This window comes from Anomalospiza imberbis, chromosome Z (assembly GCF_031753505.1).
Source record: "Anomalospiza imberbis isolate Cuckoo-Finch-1a 21T00152 chromosome Z, ASM3175350v1, whole genome shotgun sequence".
Lineage (NCBI taxonomy): Eukaryota > Metazoa > Chordata > Aves > Passeriformes > Viduidae > Anomalospiza > Anomalospiza imberbis.
The window spans coordinates 22,629,317-22,653,233 of record NC_089721.1 but is presented as its reverse complement, the minus strand read 5'-3'; the positions used below and the strand labels follow the sequence as shown (position 1 = coordinate 22,653,233).

The 23,917-nt window shown below is 36.5% G+C and overlaps 1 long non-coding RNA gene across 2 annotated transcripts; it reads left to right on the top strand.

Moving 5' to 3' along the window:
• The first annotated feature begins 6,287 nt into the window (after positions 1–6,287).
• LOC137464808 (uncharacterized) lies at positions 6,288–9,552 on the top strand. Of its 2 annotated transcripts, XR_010994437.1 has the most exons (3): positions 6,288–6,347; positions 7,064–7,178; positions 9,235–9,552. It is a non-coding gene; the product is annotated as an uncharacterized lncRNA (long non-coding RNA). The 2 variants fall into 2 exon arrangements; XR_010994438.1 differs by lacking the exon at positions 7,064–7,178 and having other exon boundaries at positions 6,290–6,347.
• The last annotated feature ends 14,365 nt before the right edge of the window (positions 9,553–23,917 follow it).

Sequence of the window (23,917 nt, the reverse complement as noted above, 5' to 3'; positions counted from 1 at the left end):
TCTGCTTAAATTCTGTGTTTTCACTGTGGTTCCTGGTTTTAATATTCACAAGATGATTTTACCTCTCCAGTTTTCAAGTAGTTTTTGATGCCAATGTTATTCAATATGTTTTTGTGCATGCTGTGGTGTTTATGTTATTTGGATTAAAAATTATTTTAACTCTGCATACAGACACAGTACTTCTAGACACAGAGGTGGATACTGGTAGCAGGCCTATGAATCCTCAGCTGGAAAGCTACAACTTACATGATTCTATGCAGCTTAGCCATCACATTATGTAAGTGAACAATTGGCACTGAAAGATTTTTCAGCTGGAAGCTGCCCATCTCTATCACTGATGTGGACTCCAACACAAAACCAAAATTTCAGAGGGAGGCAGAAAATGCAAGAATTGAAAGAGCCAGTAGAAAATGAGAAAACCTAATAATAACAGAAAGGAAACCATGAAATTATCTTCATTTTTATAATAAAATATAAACAAGCATATTGATTTAAAAACCTTAATATTTCTGTCTTTTGTAAATTGAGACAATTGCACTGTTTTGCATTAAAAGATGTTATCCGTCCAAAAGAGCAAGCATGGTCTTATGCAACTAATATCTGCTAAAACGTACCTGACTGCATTGGAAATGTTGCAGTAGATTGGTATAGCAGAGAATAATGAACCGCTGCACCCCATTGAAATGTAATTACACAGCACTCTTGTTCTTAAACCTATAAGGTGAAAGAAAGATGAATAGTGAAAGTAAAAATCGCTGACCCTTCAAAGTTTAATTTACGTTATGCATTCCCTCGCCCTTCTGATAGGTTTTAGAAAGGTCATAATTTAGGGTATTTTGCAGTTGATAAATGATCTGTATGTTTGTGTTCACACGCACCGATTGATTTGTTATAGCCAAAATATTGTTTCTATAACAACCTGCAGGTCCTTAACTAGGCAAACAGCAGATGAACAGGAATCCAAGTGGGAGGTGAAGCGAAATCTGATCCTCCTCAGAGGATGGGGAGCAGGAGGAGGAGAAGGAAGAGGAGAAGGAGGAGGAAGATAATGAGGAAGAAAAAGAAGAAGGGGAAGAAGTGATTTTATGGGGACAGTGGAAGGTGTGGAAGTGAAGGGGGTGGCAGCAAGTTGCCTGGCTCTGTCCTTGCCCTTCTGTGCTCCTACTGATTTTCATCCCCTGAGGTTCCTCTGCTCTCCAGGACCTTGTGTCAGCAGAGAACGAAGTCTTTGCAACTCAGATTGCTCCAGCCGTGCAAAGGGCTGCTGGGGCAATTTTCCCGCCTTTCCAGCCTTGGATGAGGCTCCTGTTTCCGGGCCCAGTTGATGCATTATGCATCAGGGCTGCCGGCAACTGACAGCCCCTCAGCCAGCGTCTACTTGAAAAGCAATGGTGCTAATCAAAGTCGACACATTTGAATGTCCAGACACACACACAGAGAAATTTACTAATCAAAAAGTGTATTTCCTAGGGCTGTCTCCAGAGAAATCCGCAGGAAGAAATTGGAATAATTTATTAGCTTACAAGTTTTCGTTGACAGTTAGCCCAAGGCTATTTATCTCTGTAATAGAGAACGTCTCCAATGTGGCAAAATTGACCAAATCAAACAGCTTTGATCAGAAAATGAATCTGGCAAGGCTGTCTGTCTGTAGGTCCCAGGGGAAAGTTGGGAAACAAACAAAAAGATTTAACAAGTGGTCAATAGGAGAAAGAGAGAGAGAGAATTTGCAGCCTGGAAAGTCAGAAGCCTGCAAAAATCATCACACACAAACACTGAAATGAATTACGGGAGAAATAAATAATGCCTCACATCTTAAAATACAACATTGTACTTGTGCATAATTGGAGCTATGCAGGCAATGTGATTCTCACATTAAGGTGATGAAAAATATCTGCAGGATGGGGAAAATGTTTTAACTTCTACTTAAAGGAAAAGAAAATACAGAGAATTCCACATCTTCACAAGAACACTGGTACCTTCATTGAAGTTTGCACTTACAGTCCATTAGTAATACCTGCTTTGCCACAAAGATGCAGAGTCCCACAGACTCAGTGTGTTGAAAGCCATCACAAAACAACACCAAGTTCTGTTTCAAGGAATTAGAATGTGTTTCAGCTGCTTCACTGCACAATTCAGCCATTGATTTAACCATCTTCCTGTTGAGGACTAAGACTTTTAAAATTAAAAATAATAAAATGTAAGAACTATTACATTAAATTAAAACAAGTATAGAACTTTGATTTATGTAATAAATCAAAGTCAAGAAAATTTTCTCTTGTAAAGAAAATTTTTACCTGTCAAAGATCGTCCCATAGCAGAGGAAGCAGAGGAAAAGATTCAGGATAGCAATCAGTAGCTTTTACATTGCCACAGTTCTATTTTTATATTACCTTGTACTCTCTGTTTCTATTAATCCATGTGAAATATCAGATAATAACACCTATGAGTGAAAAATTTCATTATTTTTTGGAATTAAAGTGCTTAGTGATAATTAGATATAGATGCCTTAGAAGGCCATTTCATTATTATATTATATTCTCAATGCCTCAAAAAGAACAGACCAAAGGACTGTTTGCTGTATTTCCTTTTTTGTAGAAATTGCATTTCTTCCCTAGTAGGAAATGGATTTATTTATTCAGATTCTTGTGCTACTGGCTCTAAGCAGAAAAAGGCAGAAGTAATGTCTCTCTCTCCTAATAAATGTTTCAGATTATGTGAAAGAAAAAAAAATACAAGCCATCTTAACTTAATAACAAAGGATCAGCAATTTTATTTTGCTTATACTGGTGAATAGAATAAGCAACCTGCAAAGAGAAGCACTCAAACAAGTTGAGATTGAAAGCACTCCAGAAAGCAACCAGGCAGCCTAGTCAGATACCCAGCAGGAAACTGAAGGCGACAGGTTACTTTCTCACATCTTTTCAGGCCATTTTATGGGACCGTAAGTCCTCACACCTGACTATATTGTTATATACACTTAGAGTGATCAGCAGGGAATAGTTTGGGAATTTATTTATTTATCACTGAGGTGATAAATTTATCAATTTGAGGAGAGGAGAAAGGCTGGCCTTCTGAATGTTGTTCATCAAATTAAATTTTGAATGGTTTTGTATTTTTACAATAAATGTTTAATACAAACTGTTTTTGAACTTGGAAATATTGATAGTCTGAAGATGACTGGCACTGTATAAGTTACATTTTGGTATCACTGGGCTGTACCATGAACCTCTCCATTATGTCTTAGATGTTTGTGAGGCAAGGAGGACTTTTGCTTTATTAAGAAATAGGAAGTATTTTATATTTGCATTGTCGTATGTTTCCATAACAGACTAAAACAATATAAAAATCTATTGATTATAGTTTCTATGTAATAGATAAAAGTTCAGCATTTTCATGGCCTGGCAGTCTAAGAGGCAGAATGGTCTGAGTAATTAAGTTAAAAAACCCCACGTTTCCAATCCATCCTCTTCCACTGGTTTACTGCTTTGCAGTTTACTGTTTTGTAGGACCCAAGAAACATGAATATCTCAGCTGCTGAATTTTCACCATTATGTTTGCAGTCAATATGCTCTTTAAACACTTAGCTTCTCCTGTGAGATTTAGTGTTCTAACTCAAAGTGTGGTCCCTGAATTTGTAAATATTTTAAAAAGTTTTCCCTTTGCAAGTCTTCATGTGAATTTTCCATTTTGTAAAACAGAACCATATACTTTATTTTTTCTTCAAAAGGCTATGAGTGCAATACATAAGACATATAATATGGGCCTTCACTCAGCCTCACCTAGAGAACAAGAGCTTTTCCACTGATTTTTTAGAGTTTAAATCAAGACCTATAAGCGCTAAGCTTTATTTTAGAAGCTGGATTCAAGATAGTGGATGTATTCTCCATATATAACTGGTAGGATGAATCCTGATAAAGGACAGAGATGAGGCTTATTTGATGAACTGCAGATATCTGCCTCTGCTCTGGAGAAACGGGCATGTTTTAGGTTTGAGTCATTATAAAGCAACAGTCTAAAAGAAGTTGGATGAATTGTAAAACAACCTGTGTTAACCAGCAGAGGTATGGATAATCCAGGAGTAGATACAGAAAGTTAAACAAGTCCAACTTAGTGGAAATTACTTATTATGGGATCAAGATGGAGTCTGTTGATGACAACTGTATTTGCTTCCATACTTCCAGTGAGTAGTTAATGTTAGACTGATTAGAATGGGATCATATCTTTAATGGTCCAGTAGCCAGGAAAGAAGATAGGTCTTGTCTACAAACAATGCCTACAAAACTCTTGTCTACAAAACTCTTTGAGGCAACCCAGAAAGTCACCCTGGAGACAATCTTGGGCTTATCTGATGGACAAAAACAAAGGCTGAAGGGTTACTGCTCTGTAGATCTTCCTGATCTGTGGAAGAAGGGGGGAAGGTATACATCTCCTCTGACTGGGTTTCAGTGATAGGATGTATGTAAATGTTCAAAACTGCACCAGGAGAGGTTCAGACTGGACATTAGGAAGCATTTCTTTACCAATAGATGGTCAAACACTGGAATGGGGTACTTAGGGAGGTGATGATACCCCAAGCCTGTTGCAATTCAAGAGGCATTTAGACAATGCCATTAGTAATATGATTTAACTTTCTCTCAGCCCTGAAGTGGGCAGGCAACTAAACTAGATGATTGATGCAGGTCCCTTCAACTTGAAAAATTCTATTCTATTCTATTCTATTCTATTCCATTCCATTCCATTCCATTCTATACTGATACCTAAAACCATAAAGCAGCAAGACTCTTGTAGGACTTCCACTTTAATTTCTGAGTGCAATTCAAGATGCTAAAGATAACCTTTGGAACCCTGGATGATATGATGGTCTACTTGAGGAATGATGTGATCCTCAAACCTTCAGATAACAAGTCTTCACTTTTTTTTCTCCTCCTTCTCTTTTTGTGGATAAATATCATCACTGACCTCCCACAAATTCCTTTAAATGAAATTGCTGAAATGCATTGCACTGAGGAAGAGAGAAATGGAAGGGAAAAAATGCAAAATGAAAACCCAAATCAATCAACCAAAACAAACAAATAAACAAATAAACAAACAAAAAAGCATTTCTGTCTAGAAACAGTTAACAAACTTTAAAATGGGGAATGTAAATTAAAGACAAATTGTCAGCTTTCTCTTTTTCTTCCTTTCACACCATATTTTTTTCCAGAAACAACCTCTTTTATATAGTCATGCTTACTATGATACTAATAACTGGCACAGTACAAAAGCCTACAAGAAGTAGAATATTTGTCCTCTGGCACTATGTTTTCTTTCTTGTCAGAACAGAAATGCATATTGTCAGATATTGCCCCTTTGCCTCCTATTTATGTTGACATGAACTGTAACACTGCTTTTTCTATTCTCTTCTGGGCTGAAAGGATGGGAAAATTGTCTATGGATGGAAGAATCTTCTTCCTCTGCATAAAAAGTTGATTTTTCTTTTTAACCTGCCTGTTTAGAGCTTTGTGTTCCTGTTATTTTGCAAATTAATGTTTTCTTGGCAATGTAGTATTTAGATTTCTTTTATTAATATTATGCTTCCCACTCCCTACCCCAAAGCCAAAGGTGAGGTACACTAGTCTTCATTAGGATGTCCTTAGTAGTGCTGTGTCTTAGGCTTTGGTGCACACCAGAAAGGGACTATGAAAACTTGAGCTGGGCAAGGCTGGATGATATTGGAAAGGGTGGATGTTCTGGGATGAGTAGAGCCATACATGGCTTTAATCTTTAATCAAAAATTAAAATTTTTGTTTTAATTTAGTTTGGTTTATTATGTTATTTTATTGAAGCTGTTTCTTGAGAGGACTTAGTTTTTACTAGTTTGAACAACTATCAGTTTCTCCCATTGTGATTTTACAAAGCAATACTATCAAGATAAATTGGTCAATTATGGCAAATATCTTAATTTATGTTTTGATCTGAATCACCTAGTATGGAAAGACTTTTAATAGAACGTGGTCCCACATTGTTCTGAAACATGAATTCAGTTCTGAAGAAAAGCAACCTTAAAAATCTAACTCATAGCAATTTTGTGATTTCTAACAAGGGACATTCAAACAGACTTCAGTCAAATATGCTGTGATCAAATAATCTATCTCTCCCAGTTTATGAGGTTTGGGGTGTTCCATACATCTAAATTGAATCACCAGTGACCTCAAAGAACCTCAAATCATTCTAGGACTGGGTCACCAACCAGATCCTGGTAGAGCAGAGAATGTAATAGTGATTCTCAGATGACTCATAATGGCAGACCTCTCACATACCACATACCCTTTGCCTTTATCAGCCATTGTCCTCTATCAAGTTATGCAGTAAGGCCATATTGTCTTTGTGTGTTCAGCATATTCACAAAGAAAACATGCCTGCAACATGTTTTCTTATGTTTTTTCATGTAAGTCGTCCTGTGATGCTCTGGTAGCCTACGGATTTTGGAGGGATGAGTCTTAATGTGGCTTGTAACTCATTACAAACTTATGGCAGATGTTATGGGCCTCTAGGACTCTGGAAATGTCCTCCTTCTTGCAGAGGTCTGAGTTTCTTTCCCCATGGAATGCCTCTTTCTGACTTTTTAACTTTTCATACTGTCCAGATTACCCTGACATGATCTAAGTAGAGATTCCAGATGTTTTTGGTAATGTCAAGCTGTAGTGTGCAAATTCCTGTGTATGTATAGGATCTCCTAGTCCTTGAGATCAAATTTCCTTCCCTTCAGCAATAGAGCATTGGTCTCATTGGCTTTTGGGTGTGATACAAAACACAGATTCTGTACAGGCTCTTATTCTTCACAGAAGGGCACTGTAGAGAACAAATTAAGGCAAACTCATTTTGAAAGGAGTGGCAGAGCCAGTCCCGAGCAGACTCATCATAGGGACATGAGGAGGTGAGGCAGCCACATGCATGCAATGCTGGGCAGACTATGAACACACAGATAGATCTAAATGCACAGACTTACTGGGAGGGCTTTTTACTCACTGGTCTTGTAGGAAAGCCATGCAAACACAGCAGAACTCACTGCCTACTCCTCCAGTGGCATTTTACATGAAGATGTTGAAGACAGTTGCCTCTGTCATCTTTGACCCACCATGGATTGCCATTACCTCTGAGACATAGAGTGCAGAGAGGTTTTGTAGGAATGCAAACAGGTATAATAGACAGAGATGCAAGACCAGATGCTTTCTGAGTGGGCACCTCTCTCTACATGTTTGCTTCCATGGCATGCATTTCAGTAGAAGGAACATGAATTTATTTGGCTCAACTTTTGCATTTTGTGTGTTTATTAATTTGATTATATTTCTTTCCATCTTTCATGCTACTAATGTATTTCTACTTCATTAGCAAATGCTCAGCCCTTCAGAGGTATTATTGTTACATGAATTTTTTTCTTGGTAGTTTTAGCCAGCTTCCTAAGCCACTGTTCCAGGATACATGCCAGATTTACAGACATGGTCTATATTGGTACTTTCTACATATAGACCAAGCCAGAAATGTTTGAGAGAAAGCCTTCTTTATAATAAGGAAAGAGGGATTCTGCCTCATCCTATTTTAAAATAAACTTTAATATGTATTATTTTTATATGAACAATATTTCTTCTCTGAGGTTTTTCATGTACTTCTGGCAGCAGATACTTTCCTGGCAGCTTCTTTTTCAGACCTTTGGTCATTATCCTCCAATGTCACCCAGCTAACTATCACCACATGCAGGAAGTCACTCATGAATCATGACTTCTGTGCATCTCTAGGACCTCAGATCTCCTCTGACCTTAAACACTCTCTTCAATGCCATTAAATAAATTAAATGTTTAAATTACCTATATTAGCTTTAAATGTATAATTATAGTCAACAAGAAATAAATCTGTAAAGGGGAAAGTCTAATCTAACAAAAGACTTGCCCTCACTTTGAAGTGGATGAACATGTCAGTGGAAATGATAGAGGCCTCTGTAGGAAATCAGCTTATGTCAAGGTTTCATCTACTATAATCATATGACATAAACAATACCAGATTTTTTAGTTGAGGGCAAATGTCCTCATGTTATTTCAATGTTTTATCAATTTATCATTTATCATTATGTCATATCCAGGAGAAAACAGTTGCTTTTATGCTCCGGGATGAGGATGTAGTGAAAGCCTTCCTCTGAGACACACACAGATTCCAGGCAGAGGTCAGGGGACAAGAACAACAAATAAAAATTCTAGTACTAGTAAAAATATCTTAAAATAGATCTGAATTGCTTCAACATGAGGAGTGGAATTAGAAGTTTAATTTAATGTAATTTAATTAATTAATTAATTAATTGTAATTAAATTAAGTAAGTTTTAGGAACTTAAATTTTTTGTTGAACTTTCGCAATGTTAAGGGATTAAGTTATAGGAGATTCAATGTGGGCTCAAGACTAGACCTTATTATTTCACTTTGTATAGGGCTCTAGGTGTAGGCACATCCCAGAGAGTGATGGGGAAATCGTGCATCAGCAAAGGGAACTTGCAGGAGATACCAGGAGCTCAGTCCTTTGCCTTTTTAATTTCCCTTCTACAGTTCAAGACCACCTTGCAGGATAGATAGGAGCTCTTGGAGCTCTAGCCAGGCTGCAGAGCAGAGGACCAAGTGGATGAGAATGATGTGTCTTGTGAGAGCTGGCAGCAATACCTCTGTATTTTCGAAGTAGTATTTGTCTTCAGTTTTCTTCTATTACACTGGGGACTGACTGCAGCTGGCCTCTATGTCTGAGTGGTTAATAAAGTTGATTTACACTGTTTATTTCTGTCAGGAGTCCATCAAGCATACTTTATTTTGCCTCTGGTAAGTCCCCAGTTTGTTACTCTATAGTCTGCTTCCCCAGACACATCGATTCCATAAAAAGAAAAACATCATTACAACATATTGCCAAACTAGTCATTCACAAAGGAAAGTGTATTTATTCTTAGCACCTACTAACAGTTAACTCTGTTTATATTGGCATTACGTTTTCATTGGTAAAATATATGTGAAAAAAGTGTATAAAGTGTAACTCATGCTGATTACAGTGATTTTGACTTAAAAGTTGGGGTGTGGGGTGCTGTAGCTTGGTTTGCCAATTGTTTTAAATAAAAATTATGTTAGGGAGGTAAAAAGACTTCCTTCTTTTCTGTATGAAGTCTTTCACCTTTAGGTAAAATTTCTCATGGAAGGGTTTATTTTTCTCTGTTAGCTCTGCCACAGATTTTTGCTGGTGGTTCCTCCTACTGCTGTGCTCCCATCCCCCAGGAAGAGTGGGACAAACATCTCCCACAGAGAAAGAGGGGAGAAGAGTTACCCCTGGCACCTGCAAAGCTGGGAATTACAATAGCCAAGACATCCTATAGCAATAGGGGAGGAGAAACTGTCGTCTCCCCACACTGAGAAGCTCCTGGGAATTAGGATCAGAGTTTTATAAAGACAAACTGTCATTGCATCACACATACTGAAAAACGAAATTGCAGGGAAGCTGAGCTATGAATTGATTCTCATTGATTAAATTCTCATCTCAGTGTGCTGGAATAGCATGGAAGATCCAAAGGATCCTGTTGCATGACAGGTCTACATAAATCCAAGGATTTATGTCAGTGCTTTATGGAGCACCTTGGGAGTATCCAGTTTTTGTCTCTCTTTGAATATAAAACTGTGGTTGATTTTCAAAGAAAATATTAGTTAAAACCTCATTTAAGACTCAGGACCAGTAGGGTATGTCATTAATCTCACAAAGTCTTCCCAATGTCCAGAGTCATGTTTTTGCCAAATAAGATTATAAATGGAATAAGGAGATATTAAAAAAAAAAAAAGTTAACTTAGCTCTCAGAAAATTTGATTTGTCCAGATAATTTAAATGACCTATATGCAAGGGTTTGCTAAATGTGTGAGATACTGTAAGGGCATACAGGAGAGCTCACCAAAAGAATCCCTTTCCACTTACATTCCACTGCAATGTCCAGGCATGGCCAGACAACCCAAACAAAACACACACATATCTGAAGCCTGCAATAAAGAATGCCTAAGAGACCTCCAAGTGAGCTCTGACGTAAACCAGATGCACACAACACCTCAAAGCTCTACTACTATAGACCCAGGGGTATACAGCTTTCAGGAGACAGAGCAAAACTGTGCCTTCATGCAACATTTCATGTTGAGCATGGCATTAATCATCATGAAGTCCTTTGGCTCAAACACAGCAAGGCCAAGGTGAAAATATAAACTGTCTTTTCCACACAAAAGTTGTATTTGTTGCAACTTTTTTTGAGGATAGCTTGCTACCTTCTGTGGGAGCTGGAACATACTGATAGGTATCAATACCAGCAGGATTTTGTCAGAGCTCGATGCTGTGCATTCCCGTGTTCACATGATGATGGATACTTTCCATTCATCCTCATATCCCACTGTGCAATTCTCCTGTGCCAACAAACAAGCTCGACAATGTTGAAGCTGTTGATCAGTCCCACCATACTCATGAACATTATATAGCTCTGTTTTGTTGTCCATGGTAGAATTAATTTGTTATCTAGACTGCATGTTTCCCAAAGACTCTATGCTCCTGCTTTTGTACAAGCTTCTTGCACAATGGAGTCCTGGGCTGTTTTTTTTTTATTTCAGGTGCTATGTTATTACAAGAAGTGCAGATATTCCATTATTACAAAGAATGAATAGTAAGAACGATGGATAGATTCAAATGAAAAATACCTGAAAGCAAAATGAAAATTGTATTCTAAAAAGCTGAAGGAGCAGATGCTAACATGGTGGGATTGACTAAATGTAACCAATAGGGGATTATTAGATTATATTTTTAGCAAGGCACATTTGCCATGAATGTTTTGAGGAGTTTACTACCTTTGTGGGAGATGGAAAAAAATTATATATATCAATATTAGCAAGACTTTGTGAAAACAAAGGCTTACTTTATTTTTCATGGGAAAAAAACTGATTTCACTGTAATTTTGAAAAATCCAGAATGCTTGAACAATTAAGCCTCTGAAAATACACAGGACAAAGACAGCAATGCTGTCATCAATCTCTCACAGATCCAAAGGTTCTGGAATTTATCTAGCTTCTCAAGAAAATGGCAGTCCCAAATGAACTATGGGTACTTGCTTATCTTAAAAATGCAGACTTGGATGAGTTGCAACAGCATTTTGTCTAAAACAATTAGCTAAGTACCAATTACTGACAGAAAATCCATGGATTTTTTTTGCTCATTTCTGTGTCTGGTGGTGGTGAAAAAAATTAGTGAAGGCAAAAACATTACGTGCTGCATTAATTTTGTTCTGGTTTTGTGTGACAAAGAGCATCCTTTATTGTGTATTGTGCTTTTATGGTTTGAGCTGTGTTGCAAGTAGAACTTTATCCAGTCTTGGAAGGTTCAGTTAAGTGTGAAGTCAAAGTCACTTTAGAACACCTCTAACTTGCATGATTAGTGACTTAACTGATCACCAAAGGACTTCTCAGTGCTGGAAGCTTCACAGAAGGTAGATTCTCCAACTCAAATTGTCTTTTTCTGAATTAGTTAAGCGATGAATTAGACTCAGATAAGGAGACCTTTGTTGCATCGTGAAGAGAGGTTGTGTGAACTGGAAAAGGATGGAGAAAAGGAATGTCCACAAACAAGCAATAAATGATCACTTAAGGCAACAAAGCTGAAGGGCAGAATATGCATAAATGAGTGCCCATGTGAGAAGTCTATGAGTGAAAGATGAAGAGAGGGGGAGAATGAGATGGTCTTTTGAGGAGAGTAAGCCAAATTTACGATGTGCACATATCAAAACTCCACTAGGAAAACCATCTTGATTTCCCCATTTTTCATTTTTCTAAACTGTTCAACATTGTATGTTACCACTTTCAAAACTGTGAAAATTTGGATGACTGACAAAAACACATGTAAAGATTTTTGTAAGACCCAGTGCTATTTCTGGCTAATAGCTTCTCCGCAGGAGTCCACCATTCAACCAATCCAAAATTAAAATCTGTCTTCAAAAGGCCACTTTAGCATTGCAAAATGGCAGACCTGAATAGGTTATGACTTCTAACTTTTTGTCATTTATGCATATAGAGCAGGGCAGAGAAATGGTTACATGAAGTTTTGTATCTAATGAATATTCTCAGAAAATATGGAGGGAGAAGTAGAAGTTATGAATCATTTTAGATAGATTAATTTTGGAGTTCTCAAAGAAAGAGAGCTTAAAAAGACATGATGTTGAAAAGAAATGACGCCACTCATATTCTCTGCACAAACCTTTCAAGGAAGATTTGAGAATCAGATGCTGGGAACCTGAATTTTGGAACACTTACAATCTGTATCTACTTCTGAAAATCCGGCCCAAAGTGTTTTCTTAAAAGTGAATTATCTTCACCAATACAAGAGGTACTTGGTGTTTTAGTATTTTTATGAAACATTATTGACAAAACCACAGTATTCTAAGTGGTCACTGCAGTTTTTGGCCCTGTGGAGGAGCAAAACTTTTTATTCCCAACGTAAAAATTTAATAATATGGAAGCAAAATTTTCTGTCACCTTCCCCAGGACCTCTCTGCCTTATAGTAACTCAAATGTATAGGCTTTTTTTAATTTTTCAACAATATTTAATTTTTTTAAAGAATGGACCTGTCTGTAAATTGAAAAAAAAGAAAGAATAATTTGCCCTTGTGCTAAGACACTCTGCAGGATTGTACCACATCCTATCCATATGGTATGGGCTCCAAGGCAGAGATGTGATGTGATCATCCCTGTGTTGAGAGATATTAATGAGAGATAAACTACCTCTTCCTGTGTTGACCCTGCATTAGAGGCTTCATCCAAGCTTCAAGGAGAAGCAACCTCTAACTTCACTATCTTTCTTTGTTGAGATAGAGGTGGACATTAGTATTTTTCCTCTTACTACTAACTTGCATCATACAAGAGATAAAATGCTATGTTATCAGTCTAGACTTTTGGACATAGAGACAGACACACAAATCTGTGTGTAAACCATCACCACTGATCAATGGGAAGAAAATTCTCTATGGTTTGTTAATCTCATATTCGTGCCTTCTGCAGTAATACCAGACTGACACATGCAAATATATAAATTTTAAAAATGGACAAGTGAGAGTAACAGTCAGCCTGTGTCTAGCAAACATTGATCAGTAATGACCACTGGTCAAACTTTTGCAGGCATTATCGCAGTTTTTTTCAAAACTTCCTTCATCTTTTTGCAGAAAGGCAAGATCTGTGCTGCACTGGTAGTCCCACAGTCCATCAGTTCAAAGCACAAGTGGCATAAGACCCAGATGGATTAAACCAGAAAGCCAAACATGAAAGAAGGGACATTTCTGAAGTTCACTTATCTTACTAGCTCAATATACTTTGTTTTGGAGCAGTAGCCTGTATGCCTTTGTTAGGGGAAATGTACAACTGAATGAGTAGGGTGTTTTGTTTGCATACTACTTGTCTGTTTTATTCACTTATTACCTTTCTTCTTCTTGTTTGTCTTTCAAAATTGTTTGTTTACGCTTTTACAGGAAAGATGACAATAAATCTATGTGGTTCACAGATTGAACATAAGAATTAAAGACAACATTATGATTTTCATTGTACAGATTGTCCTGGGTACTCTCTGAAAAATATTTTAATTTAGGACAACAGGCTTGTCTTTGAAGAGCAACAGTGAGAAGGGAAGTGTCCTTAATTTAGGAGAGATTTTATTTTAAAAAATAAGGAGGAAATATAAATTTAAAGAAGAGTATTAAGCATAAAATCAAGTTGAAGAAGACATGTTGAAATAAGAAGTTGCCAATAGCTGAAACACTGATGTCTAGATTTGATAACTATTGAGATATGAGGAAACCTGTTTGTGCTATAGAGCCAGAAAGAAGACTATCTGATTCTGCCTGAAGCTAATATCTAAATATTTAGGAAGATGTATCAAGGCTCTGTGAAAATATAATATATAATATAATAAGATAATGGAATGGATTTGGGTGGTTTTGGCAAAAACATTGTTCATTAATGTTATTGATGTTCACTGGAAGACATTTGATGTGAGGTTCATAATTGAAATGTTACAAACACTTCAGCATATGGATCCTTCACATTCACTTAATTGCCAGTTTAGTAATAATTTTATGTAATGAGGAATTATTAATAATACGTGAAATACTAAATTGACATAATCACAAAAAAAAGTAATATGACATCCACTGTTCAAAGGATGCTATAATTCCAGGTGTATTCATTATATTTTAAACAAGTAATATAACTGTATTCATCTTTCAAAACTATTGACTCTATAAAGTACTACAATTTTTTTTATAATTGTCTTTAAAGGTAAGACTATTAATCAGATATTCTTTTTTTCCCTCATCCTTAATATTCCTTACTAACATCCAGTTATGACAAAAAAAAATTGACAAATTATCATTAACAAACTGCCTTACAGTTTTGTGTTGCAAGTCCTGCTGTGAAATAAATGTCTGTATGCTGAGTTTTGATTATGTAGGCAGATACCAACACCCTGTTTGGACGGGTGAGAAAAGGGGACCAAATTTGTCTCTTTCCCAGTTGCAGTTTAATCATTGTGGAAAACTCTGATAGTGGGACAAGAGATCTTTTATCTCCAGCACACCAATAAAAATCTTCCCTAAGTTTGCAATTACTGAAAGTCAATAGCCTATTGGTATGAGAAATGTACTCTTTGAGGACAAATGTCCACAACACAGTTATCACCTCTATTGCCACACAGAACAGATTGAGCAGGCACGGAGAATGTCAGGCACCTCCCCAGGTAATCCTCGTCACGGCAGGATCAGCGCACACTGATGTGGGGACCAGTGAAGTGTGCAAGGCCGCTCATTCTCTGGCAGCCCTGTCTAGTCTATGACTTCATTTTCCTGAGTCATTATTCTGACACATCTCATGGGCAACATCTTCAGTGAGAGAAAAGAGCCAATATGAGTTTTACTTAAACTGGTATAAATCAAGAGAAACCCTACTGAAGCCAATGACTTTCCACAGAAAATCATAAAAGCAAGAGGTAAACTGAAGCTACTAATGAGCAACAAAATAGAAAGCAAAGTCTTCAATTTCAGTTTGCTTTACTTCAGTTTTAAATGGGAGAAAAGCAATTTAAGTTCTCTGGTTCACCTGATCTGGGAGCTGGAATTATGAGACTTAAACTTTGATGTAGAGAATTCATTGTGTGCACTTGTCCAACTAAAAAAAACCTGGTAAATCAGAATTACTACACGTGCCTTTGGCTCTTCTGCACCTTTTTCATAATGTTTGTATCAGTAATAAACTCTGGTTTAAACTGAAAGGATAGAGATCTGTATATTTACTGGAAGAAGGCATTTTACAAGCATCATTTAAAGAAACTAGATGACAAACATGAAAATGTAAATTAAAGGTCAATTTTATTTCAATTTTAGGTGGACATTGCTTTGAAAAGTTAAGAAGCTTTGGATAAAGGAGATCTCACTCTGTGCCTAAGGAATGCTCCATTCCAGATTTTACTCAGACCAATCAGTGAGTCTTCACAGGGCAACAGTTGTATGCAGAAAGATTCAGGACTGGACTTTATTCATTATTTCATATTTCCTTAAATAATTTTAAAATAAAATCTTACAATAATATGTGAGTTTCAGTAATTCCAATGCCTTGTAAAATACTAAATTATGGGATCTGAGCAGTTCCTTTCTGATTTTCTCCTTGGAAGAATCTATATAGAAATAGTGTAAACTATATTCAACAGCAAATACAACACAGCCCTTAGAGCATGCATATGTGTTTCATAAGGGCAATCAAATGAATTATTTGTACATCCTTCTATAACAAAGCAAGGAATTTTTCAGGCTATGTAAAAACCCTGTGCTCTTTGGGTGATATAGTTTCAATGCTAGTACATATGCTACGATTTGATGAATTGCAATAATTGCTATGTGCATTGTACTCTTCCTTTCTTGTTTTCACATTTGCAGATTTTTCTCTGTGAGGCTTACTAATGGTTTGTGTTTTAACCAATTTAATACCTCTTTTCTTAAAGCATTTAGAAGCATTTGTTTATATACAGAAATTGCTGTTGAACAGGCAAAAAGAATCTATTTTAATATTTTAGAAATCAGCAAAATAGTATTGCAGAAAAATTAAACATTACATATTGTAAGAAATGATACAGCAGAGTATCTTATTTCATATAAAATGTATTAAGCAATGGCAATCATTTTAGACAAATGTTTATTTTTTTATTTGATTGCTAAGCAAGAGAGAGTTTAATTCATCTTCATTTTTGCATTTTTAAGTCTACATAATTTAGTTCACACTCGAGAATGAAGCTTAATATTAATAATTTTCCTTTGTGCATTGTGAAAGTGGAAGACAAAATATTTCTCTATTTTTTGTTTGTTTGTTTGTTTGTTTTGCTTCTGCTTCTGGCTTTGTGTATAGTAAAGGAAGTTTGATGTCCAAGAAGATATCTTGTCATCTACAACAAAAGTGCCAGTAGGAGATGGTGATAATATTCCTCTTCCCCTCATGAAGGAAGAGAGGAAGACTCATAAAAGGAGTGAAAGTGTAAAAGGAAGCAGTCAAATTGGAAACGGGGAATTCGGAAAACTCTTTTTCAGATGTGGTTTGATTCCTGGTAGGCTAGAATTACAATTAATATTACTTATTTTGTGCCATTCTTTTCCTTCCTAAATTCTCTGTCCTTAGTTGTAAGATTTATATTCTAATTGAAATCAGAGGAGGGTACTCTTGCTTATATTAAATAGTCTCTTGAACTCTTAGGAGTGGCACTAAAATAAAACACCAACCCATACCAATTTATGAAACCACAATCCAGCAAATTTCCTGCCGTCTTTTTTAATCTGAAATACAATTCTATAGAATATAGTAAATAGCATGCATAAGGTAAAAAATAGGTGCATTGATAAACATAGTTAAATGTTGTACATTTCACCCAGATCATCAAGAATTCTAAGATGACACAAATGGGAGAGTAGGCACAATTTTCTAAAAGTGTAACCCGTAACAAGTATAGTACGATATATATACAGTAGCAAGAATTAGTGATCCAGTCCTCAGGTTACCAAGCAATCTTCAATATTGTTTAAGTTCAAGGCAACCCTTGGTGCTCGAACGTCAACGTCTATGAAGTATGCCCTAGACAACAAGCTAAGAATTTAATCTCATAAGAAACCAGAAACAATGGATATTAGGCTTACAGAAATGACAATACCACTTTGAGGTTTTTTTACAATAGAGCTGGTGAACATTTGCTGAAAATTATCTGCAGATACTACATTTATTTCTCTTTGTAAGCTGTCCACAAAGAGATAGTAACATTGTAAAATTCTCAGCAGTACTTCTTATTCAAAATTAGTCACACACTTTGCCAGTGAATTTTCTCTTCAAAATCTGCTTTTGGTGAATATTTGAGCTAGCATTCACTTTTTCATGAGTTATTCATACTAATAAAGCTTGAGCACTCAAGTGTTCCTGGAAAGCAAATGTGAAAGCTTTGCAAACATGGTCTAATTGAAATCCACTTTCCACTTCGAGTAAATATTCACAGAACATTTTTCCTACTATTTACTTTGCTTTAGTTGACATTATGGGCTAAAATCTCACTGATGTGCACTAAAGAAACACGTCAGAGCAGAACCCTCTTCAATAATGCAGGTGCAATATTCCTGGAAGAGGCAGATCTCTTGAACAGGCATAGTATGATTTAACTTGCTCTGTACTCTCATTTCGTTCAGCGGACAGTCTTAAAGGAGACTGCTCAACAGCTAAGTGAACTCTGTTGTTTCAACAACACATCAAAATATAAGAACCCATGTTGTACCTCTCTCTAAGCTCTCTTTCAGTATTAATCAATAAAGTTGTTCATCTAGCTTCTTCAATAATTACCAGTCAACTTATTGCTGGTGTTAAGATAAGCTTCTTCAGAACACATATTCGTTGCTGACATGAGAGGACACAATACAAAGAGTGACCAGTGGTGTAGCTTGTTTTACACGATAGATAGATAGATAGGTAGGTAGGTAGATAGATAGATAGATAGATAGATAGATGATAGATAGATGAAGATATTCCCCCTGAAACATCTTGATTTATGGAAATATACAAAAATCTTCAGTCCAATCCATCCAACCTTCCTGTACTTACAGGTTTCATTGCATTAGGAACCTCATCCTTTCTAGGAACACGATGAGGTCTGTAGAGCAACAGGAGCTTCTGGAGAGCCATTCTGATCTTGGTTGACCACAGCTACTTTCTGGATGTGCCCCTATTTCCCCATGAAGGAAAAGGAGACCATAACAGAGACATAATGCCCAATGGATGTGCCTCAGGAGAGTGTTAGTGTTGGGAAGAAAAATTCAGATCCTATTGTTTTCAGTATCAGCAGGTAAGAATGTCCACAGTCCTGCCATCAAACTCCCTGTAAAATCTTCCTTGAGATTTACTAGTCTAGTGAGAATCACTCATTCATGCTAGCAATTCCCTGCTACTTTGATTGCCTTTTAAGCTAATCTCCTTTTATTTACTCATTCATTACAGACCATTAAGTGAAGCACTGAAAGGGATTGGAGATATCACATCTCCCACAGAACTCTCAGAGGAAGAAAGCTTCAAGAAAGTTTGTTACAAGTTGTGTTTATATTTCTAACTGTGAAGGCTGCATTGCTAATGTCACAAAGCCTACCAACAGTTTTTTGGGGAACACCATCTTTCCATAGCTTTGTGCATGGCCCCTCTGGGTCACAGCGCAGCCATTTAGATGAGTGTCCTTATGTCTTCCCAGATTTGTACTACACAAAAGTTGAAGTCACTGGCTGATAGGAAACAAATAAAAAGAAATTTCCCCATAATCCTTGACATAATATACAACATTTGCATAAAAATCAGATAATTCACCCTTACGGTTGTAGCTACCAAAACTGTTTTATTGGTACATATATCCTGTCACTCCAACTCTATCTACTGACGACATGCAGATAATAAAAATATCTCTACTGCAATAGTTCTTACAATATGACTCATCTCATTGCAATACATTTCCTTCAACAAGGCTGCAAGACATGAAGTCCGTCCTCTCCCATGGTGTTTTTTTTTTCTTTTGGGTTCTAAGTACTCAGTCATTAAAAAATAGTATCCTACATACTAAATAGTGTCACCCAGTCATTTTCATATAGTTAAATAAAGCACTATGGCTTGGATTTTAGGTCCAATGGCCACACCATGAGAATACAATTCATTCACTAATTAAATGCTCACTACCTCCATCACTAGTGCCTGCCAACTCCAAATTTATATTGCAAAGAAATTTCATTTTATATGATGCATAGAAAAGAAGAAAAAGAAGGGGGGCGAAAAGACCAAGACTATTAATATGTAAAAAATTACCTCTTTAAGGTCAGGAGCACCTCAAAAAGAGTCATTAGAAATGGAAAGGAGACTCTCAGGTTCATAATAATAAAGTAATGATATAAACAACAGCTCTGACTTTCTCTATGTATTACAAATAGCTAGTTGACATGCTTTTGTTGCTACTCTGTAACTACTGGTTTATTGCCCTTTTGAATGGGGGCAGAAAGGCATATCAGTTTTATGCGGCTTATTGTCAAAGTTCATAAAGCTAGATTAGGATGAGTTCTTGTTATGCTTGATCCTCCCTTGCAGTAGAACTACCTACTATTTTTACTGGACATAAGTGCAAAAATTAGTACAAGTATTTATTTTAAGGCTGGTTCAGTTTCAGCTTCCCTTCATCTCTACTATCTCTACATATTCATACACCTTATTTAGTTACCTTTTTTTAGAGGTTATTTTTATATTTTTAGTTGTTTGGTAGACTTAGGATATGTAACAATGGATAACTGTGCAATACATTAAATACTTATGGGTATATTGTGCCTTCTGTTATAATATAAAATCCATCTATTCTGGTTGATGGGTTTTAACCTCACACAGAATACTTTAAACTCCATTTGGACTTGTGCCTACAATCACCTTAGCAAAGTCTCTTAAGTAACTGCGCACAGCCTAATTAGTATGCATTATCAATTAACAAACTTAATAGCCGGCAGATTGATTAGATCCTCTGTTGCAGGGGCAGAGCTGAAGCGAAACAGAATGAAAAATCATTGCACACATACACTGCTGCTTTGTTATTTTCTCAGATCCCCTCCTCCTCCTCCACATTCCTTTAATTAATGCATACATATGGTTCTGAATATCTTGTAAACTGGAGCTTGTTCTAACTCTTTAATAAAACTTACCCATAGATGAGAGAGCCATAGTCCATGCCTTATTTATTTCTGGCTGAAAGCATAAACCATTTGTTTTCACCCAGGTCTCTCCTCTCTAAATGGTGCAAATTTTAGAGATGTGCTGCTTCTAAGCTGCTTGTTTTCACAGTGACTGATAGAGAAAAACAGGTAAGTTGGAGCAGTGTACATCACTTCAAATAACCATTAGCTGAGAAGTTGGTTCAGGCATCATGCTGATGGTACACTGACACATACCACAAGGTGGATGCCATAATTACTGTTATAAAATAAAAAAGCATAGCACAAAACAAGGCATGTAATTTTATAAATTCTGCTATATTGATGAGCCAGAAAATAAGAATACAGGAAGAAAAGCCTTTCTATTTTGAAACTAGGAATCAAACAAAAAAATTTCATTGTCAATTTTAGATAAAATGCTGGTATTAGGCAGCATTTTATGCATCAAAGGATGCAAATCCTCAAAGAATACTGAAAACAACACTGAAGACTATCAGTTGCTGCCTTGCAGTGGTGGCAAGCTCTATCCTTGGGCAAATCAGCCTTTGTACACTGAGAAAGCAAGCAGTGCTTACTATAGTGGTGTAAGCACTAACAGCAAGTTTCAGAATTAATATCTATTTAGCAGTTACATAGCATTTACATATGCAAATCACTGAAGACATATTAGCTAATTAATCCACAAAACGTAGTGGCTGGGCAGTTCATGTAAAAGTATCCATGATGGCTGATACTGGTAAGTCCAGTAAAGGTTCAAGACTACTTTACCAAAGGCATAACACATACTGTTGTCAAGACCTAAATCAGTGCTTGAGGCTCCCTAATTCCTACATCTGCACCCCTCAGTGACGTTGTGCTACCACAATTATTGCCATATTCCTAATCACACAGGCAGAACCCAATGGCTGAGGTTGAAGTGACCTCTGGATCATCTGGTCCAAGCCTCCTACTCAGGTGATAGCTGTGGCCCAAAAGTAAGATTTCTTAAAGAATGGCTGCTCCTCTGAGTCCTCTGAGGAGTCAGATCTGAAGAAGCTGATGGCTATAGCCTCATCTTGATGTAATGGCACTGACAGACTGAATTCCCTAGTTGAGAAAAGAGCAGCAGTTAAGGGTGGTGTGCTGAATTGTATTTTTCTTTTCCAAGTAAGAAGTTAAGCACGCTGATACAAATTCAGTAAAATACTCTGCAATACCTTGCAAGAGGAAAGGTGGCACTTATCACTGGATTGAGAAACTCTTTGTCAAAAAATCCTGGAAACTTCCAGACCCTGCTGAGTTCAGGACTCTCTGCAAAATGGGAGATACTTCCTCTGTCTTGCTGGCACTTGAGAGTTCCTATTACTCCACTGTCCCATTGTGAGCATTCGAAGACCTTCCATGTGTGTTTTTCACTCCAGTGTCATTGATTTTTCTAGCCCACCATTTTTTTTCTTTGTAAGCATGTTCTCTTAAAACAAGAGAATAATGCATGTGGAAGCAGTACACTCTGTACTGTCTTTGTAATCTGTACTGTCTTTGTACCAGGCCCTAGTATGGCTTTCCATCCCACCCCACATCTTGAAAAGGTAAAGACATGGAGTTAGGAAATATTTTTACTCTAAAGTGCAAACAAATATGTGTGATTTAAATAAAACCAGCTTCAGTGAATTTGGAGACTATCCTCTCTCAGATTCTGCTGATGTCATTTGAGTTTTACATAAAATGTCACACAGTCTTATTTACTCAAGCACAAATAATTTGTCTTCTTAAACACAAATAATTTAAACTATTTCCACTGCTATGCAGATTTTTCCCTTTGTTCATATTTTTATACATATATCAGCAGATCTCCTACTGGTGAAATAAAAGTGATTTTCAAAAGAAAAACCCACACAAGAATATTGCTGTGTGTTTTGATTTAAAGAATTAGACAAACCACAGAGATTCAGAAATGTAATTAAAATATTTTACATAAAAAATAAACTTCTTTGGATTTTAAAGAAATCTGAAATACTGTTAGAAGAAACAATAATATCTAAAATATCAAAGATATACCTTCCAGCTGAAAAAGGCTTCCCTTATTAAAAAAAATTCCTTAAGAAATAAGAAGACTGGAATTCCTTTGAGTCTAGGTAAGGATGGAGCATTAATTAGCCGCCAGAAAATGGTCTCTTAACACTGCAGTAAGAAATATGCCTCTAATTCTCATTATGTGACCCAAGAGAGGGGCATTAGGTCTGTAACCAGTGAAACTAAAATGTGAAAACTTTTTTTTTTAATGATTGGACTACTCAGAGAGCAGGAGGTGAATAGTCACCTGCTATCAAAGTATTTACTTCTCTAGATTAGCAGTGGCTCCATACAGGCCGTTCTCCTCACCTAAACCTGATCATGCTCTGTTTAAGATGGATCACTTTATACAATATACAGTTTCTGAAAAAGTAAAGAGATCATAAAAAAAAAGGAGCTAACACAGAAAAATCAAAAGTCAATGCAGCAACTTTCTAAAATCTCTATGGGTGTTGTTACAGTTGTGTTACAGTTCTACAGCTGTTCTACTGTAGTTGTTCATGTTATAGGTGTGTTATTTCATTTGTATCCTTCACTCTCCATGTAGTAGAGGCCTTCTGTGTCTCTGCATCATGTAAAAGACTCTTATTTTAGGTTAATATTGCTTCAACTCCCAAATATTTAATAAATATGTGTGATATTTGTAGTCCTATGCTGTAACATACCATTTACTACATATTGTTTTGACAGCTCTCTGAAACAGAGTATAGTATTCCAGTACTCTCTATCCCATGCTGGAGGCATGAACTGGTACCTACTTCAAATTTAGTATCCTTCTCCTTTGATCTGGTTGTTCTGCATGCTCCATATCTCCTTCTCTGTGCTACCACATTTTAGTTTCAACTACTTTTTCCTATATGATATGATGTTACTATTCATATTTCTAGGGAAAGATTGCATCAGTTTGTATCTTCATATATTTTTAGGGATTTATAATGCAAAAGAAGCAGCAGGACATCCTTTAATACGGATGTACTAAACTTGACAGGATAAACAACAACATACTCTTACACATCTGAGAAAAGATACATAGCATATTGCAAAACGATTTATCTACATTTTGAAGACACTTTGCTACATTTGTATTAGTTTATCTCCGATGTTTAAAAAATCGCAGCTGGATTACTCATCCGCCACAGCCCTAATGATATTAGTATTTTAAGTGCAATTTCTCAAAGTGTCTAGTAATTCTGGCTACTTAACATTTGGAAGGAGCCCACATTTAAAAGAGTAGATGTTCAGCACATTCTAAAAATTAGTCAATTTTATATGTCAAATGGAATTATTCCTGCATTTCTTGTGCAAAATTTTCTCTACCTCTTATACCAGCAAATAGATCTTGAGGGGAAAGTGGAAGAGATGGTGGAACAGGGAACACCAGCAAAACTCACCAGCAGACAATACTGGCTGCACAGTTGGCTTCTTATTTGTTCCTATTCCAGAAAATTGTAATATGTATTTCAACTGCTCTGGAAACAACCAGCAACTTCAGACAATCCAGGTAGCCATATGAGAATTTTTTTCTGCTCAAAGGTCTCTATCAGGCAGCTGCAATGACATTC